This window comes from Myotis brandtii, unplaced genomic scaffold (assembly GCF_000412655.1).
Source record: "Myotis brandtii unplaced genomic scaffold, ASM41265v1 scaffold520, whole genome shotgun sequence".
NCBI classification, from domain to species: Eukaryota; Metazoa; Chordata; class Mammalia; order Chiroptera; family Vespertilionidae; genus Myotis; species Myotis brandtii.
In genome coordinates this window covers 3,058,264-3,074,516 of record NW_005369827.1, presented here as the reverse complement: position 1 = coordinate 3,074,516, position 16,253 = coordinate 3,058,264, and positions in this window count along the sequence as shown.

Sequence of the window (16,253 nt, the reverse complement as noted above, 5' to 3'; positions counted from 1 at the left end):
ACAATTAGCGAGTTTCAAGTCATAGTTTAAGTGAGAAAAAAGTTCAGGTCCTGAACAATCCGGTAGATAGAGAAGCCACAGCAATGGTTGTCCAGCCGTACCAAGATGAGGCATGGGCCTTGGCTGGCTCACTTCTCTCCTCTGGCCTGGCTGGCGCCTTCTCAGCCTTCAGGCTCAGCTGAAGTGTCTGGATTGAGACACGTTCCATGACTACCCCCATCTTCATTATTCATAACATCATTCTCACTAGCTCCTTCATAGCGCTACTGTCTATAATTATTTTATTGGTTTACTTGGTCTGTCTTCTCCATCTTATATAATAAAAGGCTAATATACAAATTGACCAAACCATGGAATGATCAGTTGCCATGATGTGCACTGACCACCAGGGGACAGACGCTCAACGCAGGAGCTGCCCCCTGGTGGTCAGTGCACCAGAAGCTGGGCTCTTGGCTGGTGAGTGCAGCAGTGGTGGTGGAACCCTCTCCGGCCTCCACGGCAGCTCTAAGGATGTTCAACTCCCAGGGGAAGCGGGCCTAAGCTGTCAGTTGGACATCCCCGAGGGCTCCTGGACTGCAAGAGGGCACAGGCCAGGCTGAGGGATCCGCCCCCCGAGTGCATGAATGTCGTGCACCAGGCCTCTTGTATGCATATAAGCTTCAGAAGACCAAGAGCCTTGCCATGCTCCTCTCTGCCTCAGCTCCAGTGTCTGATGCTGTGCCTGGCACAGAGCAGATGTTCAAGAAACATGTGTTGAATGATTAATATTCTAAATGACAAGCAGGTGAACCTATACCCTCAGAGGCCCTGTTGACCGGTGTTCAAGGTGTAGTACATATTGTAGGTTGGATCAAGCGATAAAATATTGACCTGCAAAAATATTACCTTCCTGAATAGTCACTCTGGCCTAAATAAATAGAAGGAGCCCCGAGGAATTGTCCTGCAAGGCTGATTTAGTAGAATCATTGGCACTTGGGTAAAATTTTGGAGACTAATGTCCTCGGCACAGATGCTATTTTAAAGAACTTAACACCAGGAAAAACCTTCTGGGGCTAACGCTGTGGGAATGAGGCCCCTTTTATGTCAGGGGTGATGTATGAACTGATGGCTCATGAAAGGTGAAGCTCAGACTAAGTTATCGGACTTTTTCCTCCTGAGTTATAGCTCAGCCGGCAGACTTGACCGATTGCAGTCACTGACAAGCGCTGCGCAGTCTTTGGCTTGTTTATGTTACCAAAGAAAAGTGACAATGTGGCCCGATTTAGTGCCTACAGCCCAGCATAACCAAACACATTCTCCTTGCAGTCCACGTTGAGGTTCACCTTAGCTGAGCTGGATTTATGCGAAACAAATTCCAAAGAGAACCAATCAGTCTACAGTGCTTCTTTTGGGGCCCAATTACTTGAAAAGTCACAAATGAGGACTCTGAGAAGCTCAATAAGAAGGAATCCCCTTCAATCTGGCCTCTGGCGCCGGTGCGTGTTGGGCAAGGCTGTCTGCAGGAGGGAGGAAGTTCAGAGGGTCACCAGAGCCACCTAACCAGGAGCCACCTCACAGGGGCAGGGAGGCTCAATAACTCAGAGGCAGGAGGGCTCTGCTCAACTGTGGAAGTTTAATGATGACATTCATCATCAAGGGTTTTCAGAAAAGGCAAGTTTACCTGCTCTGTGGGCAGGTCCAGGGATGGGGGTCCACTGGGCCCCAAACACAGGGCTTCCTCCCCTGAGAGCACAGTGGAAAGAAAATGCACAAAAGATTTAGATCTGTCTTTGCTGCTACAACTTCTGTGTTAAACAAAGTGGGAAAAGTTCCAAAGAAATTGGCCTCCCATCCATTTGCAGAAGTGAGTTGGGTTTAAGTCCCCCATGGAATAGCATGGCTGCATTCATCTGCCCTCAGAGCGGGGTTTCTAACCCTTGCGGGGGAGGCAGGCTCACGGAGCTTCATGAATGCCACGACCCTTTCTCTACCTGGGGAAACATTAAACAGTGTCAGGGGTCTATGCACCTCATCATAGGCCCATGCATGGGCCCACTGGAGATCCCTGTGTTAATGGAACAAAGTGCCCCACAGTTGGGTCAAAACTGGAGGGTGTTTTCAAGAAGTGATTTTACAGAGAGAAAGAGAAGTGATTTTACAGAGAGAAGAGGAGAGGAGAATAGAGGAGAGGAGAGTGTGTTGGAGTGATGGTCAATTTGCATATTACCTCTTTATTAGATAGGAAGAGAGACTTTGGGATTTAAGAGGAAGAGGAGGGGAGGAAAGGGAAGGGAAGGGAAGGGAAGCGAAGGGAAGGGAAGGGAAGGGAAGGGAAGGGAAGGGAAGGGAAGGGAAGAGGGACTTTCTTGGCCCTATCCCAATGCAAAAATTAAGCATATGCAAATGACACACAGGAATTACCTTGACAAAGGGGAAAATGGGAGACATCCCCCCATTGTTTAGCTACCAGAGTGACTTTCTGATGAGGTCTGGTCACTGTGGTCCACTTCCCTCCTTTTGCAATTGTGATTCAGTGAGGTTTATGGCTAAACATAATAGCCACGGTAGGCATAGTGAACACTGGAATTGGCATTTTCCTGCTGTAACCTGTGGAGATGGGTATTATTACTGCTACTTTACACATGAAGCTAGAGATTCAGGGGGAGGGAGACTAGCATTTTTAAACCCTCTACAGTCATTATTTCATAAAATTTTGACAGTTCGAAGAGATATGACTTAATATGCCAATTTTATTAATGAGAAAGCTGAATTTAGGAAGCTTAGGTGATTTTCTAAGGCCATGCAGCTGGTAAGCAACAGAGCTAGAAGCTGAACCCAGAGGGGCTGGCTCCTAAGTCCCTAAATCAGCTGCTACATCCAGCTGAGGGGCTGATCTTCTGCTCCTTCGGGAATGTTCCCATCTCTGAGCACATCTCCAGATTCCCAGCCTGCAAACTGTACAACCCCTGGGGATGTCACCTCTCCCCATTGATGGTCTGATCATCACATCAGCCATATATTACCTCCTTCAGTCGGAACAAACACCCTGTGAGAAGGTACCAGCAGCTCCATTCTGCCACAAGGAAATAGGCTTGGAGAGATACTCAAGGTCACACAGATGGGCCTCTATCTCCAAAACTTGAGCTCTTTCCATCATATCATTCGGCTCCTGCACGAAATCACAGAATCCCTTGGAGCAGTCAGTCCCTTTAATGAGCATTAATCATGTATTTGCCAACAGGGATTGGTGTTCCTGTTGAACGTGGGAAGGGAGAGCCAACTGGTGAGGTCACAGTATGAGCAAAACCTTGAGACAAGCGAAGTAAAGGGCTCTTACTGAAAAGCAGAGAAGGCTTAGGGTGTCCTGATAGAGACAATGATTTTAAGTCAGGTGGAATTTCAATTTTTCTCTCTCTTTTCAGCCCGAGCACTGCAACATATTTGTAACAAAATTCCGAAAGAGTAGAGCAGAGAAGACTACGTTATGAAGGGAGAAATATTAACGCTGTTATCTGCGGCAACAGCCAGGCTGTGAGCGCAGATGGAAGGATGCTGTGAACAGGTTCAACAGACATCAAACTGTCCCACGTGGCTCCTGAGGGGGTCACACAGCCTGCCAACCAGATTTCACGGGGGGTCTTAGTACACCCCACTACCCCCTCCCCAGTGGATTCTTGGCTCCGATTACAAAACAGGCAGTGACAGGCCGGGTGCCCCTGAGACAGCTACTTAAACTCCCTCACTCAACCTTTTCTAAAGGAAGAATTTGAGAGAAAGGGAAAAAGTAGCATGAAAACCCACACAGGTATTTCATCAGCTCTTCCCTCTCAACAGCCTCCCTTTGTTGCATTTTTTTTTTCTTTTTTGGCTCTTTTTCAAGTTGTGGTATCTTCCTCCTACTTTCACTTTGCTCCTATAAAGTTCAAACGCAAAGGTGAGCTTTTCATTTTCCTAAGAAGACATACTGATGGAAATCTTGCAGGTTCAAATTCAATGTCCAGATGAGGTTCCAAATCAGCACTTAATTCCTGGTCTCTGCAGATCTAAATTGGCAAACTGCCTGTTGGAAAAATACTCATTCATTTATGTAGTCATTGGCTTGTCCCACAAGTACCTACTGAGCATCTACTCTGTGCCAGGCACTGTCTGGGCTCTTGAGCCTCAGTGGTGATATGACCCCTGCTCTTCTGGAACTTAGTCTAATTGGTGATTTAAAAAAAGAAGCAAGGACACACATGCCCTGGGAGGATACCATTTTGAAGGAATGTCAACACATAGGAGAAATTCCTATTTTTATTCTGGATGCCAGATTGAAGTGTTGTCCTCGTTCTTCACTACTCCCTGCAGCCATGCTCTTGTCATAGTTTCATCACGGGTGTCCTTTGGCTTTGGGCTTGTCCACGTGACTTGCTTTGGCCAGTGCCTTCTGGGCAGAAGTGATAGCATGCCAGTTCCGAGCCTAGGACCTAATCATAGTTTCATCACGGGTGTCCTTTGGCTTTGGGCTTTGCCCACGTGACTTGCTTTGGCCAGTGCCTTGTGGGCAGAAGTGATAGCATGCCAGTTCTGAGCCTAGGACCTAGGAAGCACCACATATTTTCACGTCTCATCTTGCACCTCTACCATCTCTATGAAAATAATGCCCTGGCTCTTCTTCTGGCCCAAGGGAGCAGAGCTACCCTGGCAGACACACAGGTGTGCAGTGAGAAGCAGAGCCACCAAGCCAACCCCGGCTTTCAGCCAAACCTTAGTCAACCCATGGACACGTGAGCAATCATAAGTGTCACTGGTTTTGGAGTGGTTGATTATACAGCAACATCAGACTTGGCAGAAATTGGTACTGCAATGAAATCCTAAAATATATTGGATTGGCTTTGGGCCTTGATGGAAGACAGAGGCAGAAAAACAGCAAAGAAGCTGTTACAGAGCTGGAAAGTATGCCCATGTTATGCAATGATAAGACATCTGGTAAAACTGTCACCTGAGTTAACTTGGAAGATAGCAAATGTACCTATTGAACCCGAGACTTGGACAAGAAGCATGGGAGGCAGAAGTTCGCGATGGGAGCTGGTTGCTTTCAGCTGCATGGGCTATAATACCACTCAGAGAAGATCTGGTCAGTTTACAAGCAGAATGTAGAGGATGATAGAGAGCCCAGAACTAGCAGGGCTGGAAAGTAAGACTTTTTCCCACACTTTCCAGCCAGTAAAAGGGATTCAAATACGATACAGCCTAGAGACAAAGACCAAGTCAAGGGTATGGCCATCAAGATAGGCTTGGAAACAAAGACCAATTCCTGGCACTGCCACTTAAGCCAACTCCTCAGGGCAATGACCAAACTCTAAAGAAACAAATGGCATCCAGTACAGGGTTCTGAGTAGCATGCTTCCAAATCACTGGAGGGCTTGTCAATGCAGGTGTCTGGCACCATCTCCAGATTCTGAGTCAAGATCTGGGGAGGGGCCCACGAACTTGTATTTTGAACAGTCTCCCAGGGGATGGTGATACTGCGCCTTTGAATAGCCCTGGTCTAGGAGGACAGCCAGGTTCCTGGAAAACTTGAGGGCATGGTTGCTCAGTCACCTGATATGCCCAAATCGATAGTAAGTATATCAGGAGATATATAGAGAGAGACATAGACAGAGAGATAGAGAGGCATGTCCCAAATGCATTTTGACACATGCGTAGACTAGAATCAAATACATTTTTTTTAAAAACCCTCATAATGTTTTTTTAAATTTTATTTCTTTTATTTTCTTGCTTGTTTATAACAGATATGTACTGAGACATTGTGCCCTTAAATGTAAGTTAATGGGAATGGAAAAAATTTGGTTAGAGCCATGTCATTCAATTCTTTGAACTTCTTCTGAGGTAAATGCTAAAATCACAGAGTAAGCATCTATCAAAACTAAATTTAAAAGTCCTATCAATTGAAAAGCCAATTAAATCCTATTGCAATTTTCTTAAATGCAACAAATTAGAAACCACCAGACTTGCATAAAGATTGTGCCCAGATATTAATCATTCACTTTCTCAGTGGTTGTGACATCTTCTAAAAAGACTTTCTTAGGACTAATATGTCAACCACTAATTATACAAATTATAATAATTACACAAATGTTTTCACTGAAGGACACCTTGTTTAACCTGACATACTTGGGAAGATTTGGGGAAATTAAAATATAAATTTCATTATACTACTGCCAAGATAATATTTGCTATAAATTATTTTATTAAATGCATTTTTAGAGAAGATTTTTTCCCCATATTTGCCCACACTTGGAAGCAACCAGGATGCCCTTCAATATATCTGCATAGATAAACAAAGTGTGGTACATCCATCCAATGGGATATTATCAGCAATAAAAAGAAATGTGCTATCAAGCCATGAAAGGACACAGAAGGCCCTTAAGTGCATATGACTAAGTGAAAGAAGCTGATCTGAAATGGATACATACCGAATAATTCCAACTGTCTGACATTCTGGGAAAGACAAAACTATGGAGACAGTAAAAAGGTCAGTGGTTATCAAGGGTTCAGAGGGAGAGAGGGAAGATGAAAAGGTGAAGCGTAGAGGATTTTTAGGACCGTGAAGTTATTCTGTGTGATACTACAATGGTGGATACATGACATCATACATTTGTCAAACCATAGAACTAATGACACAAAAGTGAACGCTAATGTCCTCACAGTTCTGGAGGCTGGGAAGGTAGCCTGCCACAGCTTTCTTCCATTTCCCTTCCTTGACACAGCAGCCATCACCCTCACCCTTGCTGGCTTTTGGGAACACAATGTCCTCTGCTGTCCCTCAGCCAATGGCGGACCGATATTCCTGCTCCCTGAGTGCTCTCTCTCCTCATTTGTTTCCTTAACCCTGACTACACCCCCCAAAATAGTCTACCCATTAAAGTCTTTTTTCGAATCATCTGGGGTGAATTTAGTTAACATACAGATGCAAAAGTTGGACAGTTGAAGAAGGCTGTAGAAAAAACATGGATTTATTTGCGATGGGGTGTTGGAGAAGAGCTCTATGGATCCCCTGGACCACCAAAAAGATGAACAAGTGGGTTCTAGACCAAATTAAGCCTGAAATATCACCGGAGGTAAAAATGACAAGACTGAAGCTGCCCTACCTCGGGCACATCATGAGAAGGCAGGGGTCTTTGGAAAAGACAATCATGCTGGGAAAATAGAAGGCAGCAGGGAAAGAGGAAGTCCAAGTAGGAGGTGGAGTGACTCCATGAAAGAAGCCATAGCCTGAGCCTGCAGGAGCTGAGCAGGGCTGCAAGTAGGATATGGAGTGACTCCATGAAAGAAGCCATAGGCCTGAGTCTGCAGGAGCTGAGCAGGGCTGTTGAGGACAAGACACTGTGGACATCACTCATTCATAGGGCCACCAGGAGTCAGAGCCACTCATCAGCATGTACACACATATAGTTGCCCAACTGATACAGTTGCCTTAACCAAGGTAGTGGTAGTAGGAATAGTCAAAAGAAACAGCCAGAGAGATACTTAGGAGATGAACTTGAGGACAGAAGTTGGACACAGCACGGACCAGGGAAGGAAGCACAGGTCCAGGGAAAGTTGTGGGTGGCTGGTCATTGAGCCTAGAGTCCTGGGTGGGTGGTGACGCCATTTACTGCATCATCTTGGTGCTGCTCCGTGATGCTGGTGGACTAAGGACAAACCACAATTATAGCGACCATGGCTTGAACATTCGTAAAAATTGCTTGTTCGCTGGCATGGTACAGTCACTTTTAAAACATACAGCTCCATGATTCATTTTACTTGAGAGTAACTCTGCAGGCCTACTTAAAAGGTCTCTAAAAACATCTGTGCTCGATTAAACAGCAGATACCGCTTACAGACCGTGTCTGTTTTCAAGGGTTTCAGAGCAGTAATTAATCAGGCAAATGAAAAAGCACAGACCTCATCTTTTTATCCAATTAGGAGAAGCTCTGTAAGTCTAGGGCACCAAACTGTTTGGTTTTGTTGAAATGCCTTGTGATGAGTGACTGGTTTTATATCTTGGAAAATATCAATATTTACTTTAAACTTACAGCTAAATGAAAGAAAAACAGAATTTATTAGTTAACTGTCATAGAGTATAGGGAGACTGTTATTGGATGGCTACTGCCGGGCACCATGAATGAGAAGATAGACACGCACGACTGTGCGCTCCCACAGCTGGGGACGTCGCAGGCTTCCTCTTTGTGATTTTTCTTTTTGTCCCCACACATCATCCACTGTGATGGGCTTGTGTCTGCTTCTACACCTTTGCCCATAACCCTTAGACTGTCTCCCTTTCTCCATATCCCATCTATGCCCTTTGCTACCTTAAAAACATTGCTTCAAATACCAATGCCAGGACACACTGATCGCCACTACTTTAGTTTTCTTTCTTTTTTAAAAATATTTTTTTAGCCTAGCCGGCATGGCTCAGTGGTTGAGCATCGACCTATGAACCAGGAGGTCATGGTTCCATTCCTGATCAGGGCACATGCCTGGGTTGCGGGCTCCATCCCATTTCCTCTCTGAAATCAATAAAGATATATTAAATAAATAAATAAATTTTTATTGATTTCAGGGAGGAAGGAAGAGGGAGAGATAGAACCATCAATGATGAGAGAGAATCATTGATCAGCTGCCTCCTGCACGCCCTCTATTGGGGATTGAGCCCGCAACCCGGGCATGTGCCCTTGACTGGAATTGAACCCTTCAGTTTGTAGGCCAATGCTTTATCCACTGAGCCAGACCAGCTAGGGTGCCACTACTTTAGTTTTCTGCCTTCACTACAATGAGAAGAGCCATTCTCAGACTTACTTTGAACTACCAGGATCTTCAGGTAATTAAATTGATATCGTCCTACAAAGTCAGAGGTAGGCTCATTGTTGCCCATTTCCCCACTGGCTTCCATACAGCACCAGCGATTCCCTGCAGCGTGGTCCTGGAAGGGGTGGTAGACCAGGAGGCTGAGGGGCTCCACGTGTGGGGCGGCAGAACCAGAACTCACCCTCAGTCTCCCCACCCAAAGGTCTTTCCATTCAGCTCTTAGATGAGAAGTTGGCTGGATCTGTACTTTTGGTCATTGATCTACCTCCCTCTGAGCTGGACAGAGCTGCCATGGCGGAATTTCAGGGAGTGAAATGAAGTACAAACCAAAAAATATCATCACAACTCAAAATAAAAGTTGTCTGCACTAGATAGAATATAACTTCATGGAGACAACTAATCTCAAACTTTAAAAAAAAAAAACACCCACACATACAAACAAAATCCATTTTCTTTCATATTATAAAAGCAGAACATGCTTACTGAGGAGAATAGAGAAGAAAATTAAAATAACCCATAATTGCATCACCCACAGACTTGTTAGCATTTTAGTATATTTCCACCAAGGTTCACTTTTTTTCTTTTAAATCCAGGCACAACAAAGTTTTTAACGTCAAAAGTAAATGAGAAAAGTAGCATTTTATTTTTGAAAATCCCAAACATTCAACTATAACACTATATATACTCAAAAAGTTTAAAAGAGAATGACAGAGAAGAGAGTGTCCGTCTTGGTGTCAAGGACGTGGGTAAGTTGGTTTCCCGTGAGGGGAGGAAGAGAAGGCGCTTGCTAACTTGTGGGCTTTACGTGAGGTTCTATAAAAGTGTCCTGTAAGCACCAGGTGTTCACTCCGCTGCTCCGTGTCCCCGGGCTGGGTCTGGTCATCACTGCACTTTCCAGGGCCTTGGGATCTCCTGGAAAGTGGCCAGTGACCCACTGATGATCCAATGTCAAGGGACCATTACCCACTCCCAGGTCTGGGTCACAGAAGAGGACAGGCTCACCGGGAGGCCACCGAGGCCACTGGTTTGGTTCAGAGGGCTTCCCTGTTCTCATCTCTGAAAACAAGACTGAAGAAAAGCACTGCTGTGAGCTCCTCCCCACTCCAGGGCTCCCCCAAGTAGGGTTGGGAGGCTCGTTGGTGCTCAGGGACCGGCCCACTTCCCTGAGGAGGAGGCGATCTGGGTAATGGCTTAAGAGCAGGGGCTCTGGCATCTGACAGCCTGAATTCAAATCCAGACTCTGCCAGTTACTCTTTGTAACCTTCGGGGAAGTTACCTAACCCTTCTTGGCCCGCATTTCCCGTCTGTAAAATGGGGGTGATAAAAGTACTAGTGGTGGTTGGCACAGAGTTGTTGTGACCATTAAAAGTGATCATGTATTGACTGCAGGTAGTGTTGGCACAGTGTTGGCACGGTACCTGGCGTCTGTGATTTCTAGCCATTACAGCAATGAGAGGGCACTCCCTCCCCGCTCTGCACACTCTCACTCCATGTTCCCCTCCCTCCAACATACACACCAATGTCTCTGCATTCATGAGAATGCTGATATGCCAGGCACAGCCCTCTTCCACAGGGCACGCTGGCACCTGGGATCCAGGGCAGAATGCTGCAGCATGGTGGGTGGGTGCATGGGGGTATCTACCTGGGCCCTAAAACAGCCCTTCTTATGCCTAGAGTTACAGTCTTTCTCACACACACGCACAAGTAGTTCAGCTGTTCGTTCTCTCTCTCTCTCTCCCCCTTCCCCTTCAACCTTCCCCTCTCCCCTCTCTCTACTGTATCTCAAACCACTGGGCACAAGGCCCTCTCTCATATGGCTCCTCTGAGTAGCTCTCAGGGTCCCTCTGTATGAAATTGACAAAAGACACCCCCCCACACTCAGCCCTGTGGCCAGGCATGGATGTCCACTCCACTGGCCCCCGTGGCCAGGCCCTCTTTTTAGTGGAAACCTGCACCTTGTTGCCTGAATGGGAGGGTGGGGCTCATACCACGCCATCCCCTTCATTCTTCTCTGCCTTCTCCCCCTCGTCAGCACCCTACCTGAAACTATCCCACCCTTCCCCTGACCCTCTCCTGAAATAACACCACCAAAACAAAGCCTTAATGCATGTCAGCTCATGCAAGTAGGTATTTGGGTGGCAGTAGGGAATATCACCTACAAGCTAGAATTATCTGGAATGACGGTGAGGGCCCAGCCAGAATACCCTATCATTTAATCTACCTGGCACCCTTATGAGTAACTTTTATCACTATCTCCATTTCACAGATGAGGAAACTAAGGACCAGAGAAGTTAATAACCTACCCAACGTCACACAGTGGAAAGTGGCAAGGAATATCACTCAGAGCTACTGTGATACTAGAGCTACTGTGAGAATAGAGCTACTGAAAGCTCTTATTATCACAAATATTAAGATGTAATCAGATATTATCAAAGCACAGTTATACAAAGACGTCTGTGAAGTAAATAAAATATGAATCAATATACTTATCAAAAGGGATCAAAGTGTAATTAGGATGAGTAATCAAATCAGTCAAGTATTAATATACATTAGCATTTTCAACATCTAATTATAGGGCACATAATCAAAATATAATGTCAACAGGAGTACAACAGGAGTAATAACTCGTCTAAGTTTCTCATCTAAAAATCCAACATTCTTCTCCAACTGGAACCAAATCCCAACTCTAATAAATCATATGGGTACTGTTCAGGGTCCTTCCCCAGTCCCACAAAGACCCCTCTAATTAGGGTACCTGTATAATTTAACCTTTAAATCTGAGAGCGAAAGAGGACTTTATTAATAATTACATCACTCCCTGACCAGTTTGGCTCAGTGGATAGAGCGTCGGCCTGCGGACTAAGGAGTCCCGAGTTCGATTCCGGTCAAGGGCATGTACCTTGGTTGCGGGCACATTCCCAGGGGGGTGTGCCTTTAAATCTGAGAGCGAAAGAGGACTTTATTAATAATTACATCACTCCCTGACCAGTTTGGCTCAGTGGATAGAGCGTCGGCCTGCGGACTAAGGAGTCCCGAGTTCGATTCCGGTCAAGGGCATGTACCTTGGTTGCGGGCACATTCCCAGTGGGGGGTGTGCAGGAGGCAGCTGATCAATGTTTCTCTCTCATTGATGTTTCTAACTCTCTGTCCCTCTCCTTTCCTCTCTGTAAAAAAAGAATCAATAAAAGTATATTTTAGAAAAAAAATAATAATTACATCACTCAACAGGTCCCAGGCAAATGTGGTTATATGGTCACTTTATCTGTAATCAGGTTTGTCCATTCCATTTAATTCAATTCATCCAATATTTATAATATAATTATTAGGCTCATATTTTTGCAGAACTAATGCTAGATATTAAAAATATAATGGCCAATAAAACATTATTCCTGGCCTCACATTTTCTATCAAAAAAATTTAAAAAAACAGAGAGGTAGAAAGTAGGAAATTAAGCTACAGAGCAGTAAACTCTTCAGTAGACACAAAATAGAACACAATGGAAAATTGTGACAGTTTTCTATCACTACATAACAAACCACCACAAAATGCAGTGGCTTAACCAACCACCATTTTACTGTAACTCATGATTGTGTCAGTCCCAAATGCAGGCAGGACTCCGTTGGGTGGTTCTTCTGTTACTCGTGGCATCAATCGAGGTCACTCAGGGGCTTACATTTGGTGGGTGGGCTGGTCTGGAGGGTACACCACAGCCCACTCACATGCCTGGCGCCCTGGCAGAGATGGCTTGAAGTCCGGGTCCAGCTGAGACTGTCCATGGAAGCACCTGCATGCAACTCCTCCACCTCGGTGGCCTAGGGTGCCTGGATTTCTCCCGTGGCAGCTCACAGCCCCGAAAGTAGGTATTCCATCAACGAAGTGGAAGCTGCATGCCCTTTTATGACCTAGCTTTAGAAGTCACAGAGTTTCACTTCCACCATCCCTATTGGTGGAAGCAGTCAGGAGCAAGTGTCAGAGAATTTGCAGCCTTATTTTAAAATCACCTCAAGTACCAAAGCCAGTCTTTGAGGATAAGGGAAGGATTCTTTAGCTGAAGGGTGAGAGTAGCTCAAAGAGAGAGGAAAGAGATGAGTAGAGTTTTGCAAAGGCCCTAGGATGAAAGAGAGAATGCATTTTTCAGGGAAGTGAAAGAGAGAATGCATTTTTCAGGGAAGTGAAAGAGAGAATGCATTTTTCATGGAGAAAGAATTTGCACTGAAACAGATGCGCACCAGATGGCGCTATTGAGTTCCAAAACTGGGGATATTGAGTCCAGACCTGGGGATGCTTGAGTTCAGAACCTGGCACATAAAAGGTTTAATGAGTGGGAATGAATGAACGGGTGAATGAAGGACTAAGCAGAGTAGAAAGAGCCGAGTGATGACCTAGTGCAGTGTTTCCAGACTTTTTGGAAGAGACACCTCAGAAGAAATATATTTGACATCACAACCTAGTATTGTGTGTGTGTGTGTGTGTGTGTGTGTGTGTGTAGACAGAGTTAACACTGAGGATGAAAAAGGTATCAAAGCAGAATCAGAGGAGAAGAAGACAAGCAGATGATGAGACATCTCATCTGTTAGGAATGAAACTCCGACCTCTTCCCGGCCACCTGGTGATGCCCTTAAAACACCAGACTCTGAGCCCACCCCATTGTCCTCCAACCCAGCAGGAGGCACCCCTGAAAGGCCTTCATATGTAAGGCCCACAGCCTTCTCTCTCCCTTCCTGTCCCTCTCCTCCTTCCTTCCGAGTTCTTGGAATGACTGCTCCTTTTAGGCAAGCCACCCTGAATATGTAGTACTAAACGACGTATTTAAAATTGAGTTAATTTCCCAACAGCGATTAGTGGAGCCCCTCCTGGCGGGGCCGGATCTCCAGGACCAGTCACTGGCACACCACCTGTGCAGTGTTCCCTGTATCTGTGAACCACCAGTATTTTTTTCTTTGAATCAACTAATTCTTTCATTTAAACCTTGTTTTAGCCTCATCCTCCCCAGACACATCAGTAAAATCATGGCTCTCGTGTGCAGGGAGTACTTTTTTCTTATTACACATAAAAGTAAATATATTAAATATATTTAGGAAACATATTGCTCTAAAAATAAATACATTAATAAAGTGTTGTAAAAACATAAATAAATACATACATACATACATTAAACGGCAAATATGTGTTAGCATGCCATTTAAAATCGCCGCATTTACCACGGCACGTGTCCTATACGTTGGAAATGCTGCTAAAAGAGGGATTATTTTTCAGGCGTGTAAAGCACAGTCCTTGTTGTCACAAAGCTCTGCACCTGGTGAGAGATACAGGGAGAGAGATTTCACAGGAAATGGAGAGATGGCGAACAAGGCCGACTCAAATTAAATCCCAGAGCGGGAGGCCAAGGCAGGAAAGAACATGAGAGTCAGAGAAACAGAGAAGCCAGTGGGGGGAGAAGGCTGTGGAGGGAGGATGAGCGGAATACGGTGATTTGGAGGTGACGTTTAAGACCTGCCAGGCTCCCCAGAGCTCCAGAGCGAGTGTCGGACTTCTCCGCCCCTCCCACTCCTGCATGGCCTCTGTCCACCTTTGGGGTGAAACAGCCAGATTCCCTCCCCAGCCTCTTCTGCAAGCTGTCTGTTCTTTCCCAAATGCATCACCTTTCCCTGCCCAGCGCGCCTCAGGCCCTGTTAGCAAGCTCTCCGCGTCTGTCTGCAGCCCCATTGCTGCCGGCCTTTACACCCATTCCACCTTCCGCTCTGATCACAGCGCCTGGTGCCAAGTAGGAGGTGATGGGCTGGTGGGCGCGGTCCAGGGCACGGAGGGCCCTTGGCGAGCCAACTGGCACCTGGGAGGGATGCAAATGCAGTGCTTGCCCAGGTGTATGAAGCCCTGCAACGGGCTGGAAGGCTGGACGTCTGCCCGGCGGCCCCCCTGTGCATGGCGCACTCTGCACAGCAGAAGGGCACCCCGCCTCCTCCCACCACACAGCGCAGGCAGCTCGCGCGTTCCTGTCCCCGTGTGTATGGATGTGATCATGTCCTCCAGGAGCCGGTCTACCACGGAAAGGGAAAGGGCCTCCTCTAGCTCTGTATTTCCTCTAAAGTGCGACAGGGTCAGTATTTGCTGGGCAAATGTTGATCAACACAGACAAGCTGGCATGAGTCAGAAAGCCGTCGGGGTTGGGGAACTTTGAGCAAAGAAAATGAATTAGAAATTGGCGTTTTAACTCAGCATCTACCACATCACCCAGTACACACATTGCCCTGACACGTAAAGTGGGCAGAAAGTACCTCCCAGTGGCCACCACGTGCAATGAACAACAGTGGCAAAGCTTGGCCCACACAGAAAAGTGACAGTCCTGCCCTCTAGTCCAAAAATTAACCAGCTGCTTAGGGCAGGGACCATGCCTGTCTGGTTCTACACGAGGCGCCCAGGGCCAGCACATAGTATTTGTTCAACAAACATCGACTGAACAAATAAATGAGGTCCCCACTCCTCGTCTATCTCATTATACATATTTAAGTAATGAGGGGTGGGAGGGCCTGGGTTTAGTACACCCAGCACTGATACAAGCAATATTTACACAGTGACTCAGATAGACAAAAAAGAAAGCTGTTTTGTCACTCTAAATGTTCAGCCCTGTTGCTGTCCATTGTAGAAAATAACTTAAACTTGCAAATTGAAGATAACTGGGTCTCTTTATTTACACAGTGACTCAGATAGACAAAAAAGAAAGCTATTTTGTCACTCAATGTTCAGCCCTATTGCTGCCAATTGTAGAAAAGAACTTAAACTTGCAAAGATAACTCAGTCTCTTTGAATTTAAAGCAGACCTTCTTAGTCTAACCCAGTCTCCTCTGAGGAAATCTTCACTCAAATATTCATTCCTCCAGGGCTACTTTGCTTCTCCGTACCCTCTGGAGTGCCAGGGGAAGCTTCCACACCCCATGATGGCCAAGGGCTGTCCCCACAGCCCCTCCTGTGGTGGCCCATCTACTCTGCCCCTGTGGGTCCTCGCTGAGGCACAGCACTCCCGCCACACCATCCATAAATATTGTGTGGTGTGGTCCCCAACGGCTGCAGACTCCTTCTGACCCCAGGCTCTGTCCCCTCCATCCCTCACCCAGCACCCAAGGACTCACAGTAGCCTCACACGTCCCCTGGCTTCTCAGGGCCACCCCCATCCTCAAGGTAATGCTTTCATCACTCAGCCATTTTCTTCTTGTTTGCTTGTTAATCCTCAACCAAGGATATGTTTCCCATTGAGAGAGAGTGCAAGGGAGGGAGGGGGAGAGAGAGAGAAACAAGGGTGTGAGAGAGACACATCAATTGGTTGTTTCCTGCACACACCCCATCCGGTTGTGGGCTGGGGAGCGAACCCACAGCCCAGATACATGCCCTTGACTGAGAATTGACCCTTTGGTTCGTAGACCAACACTCTAACCACCGAGCACACT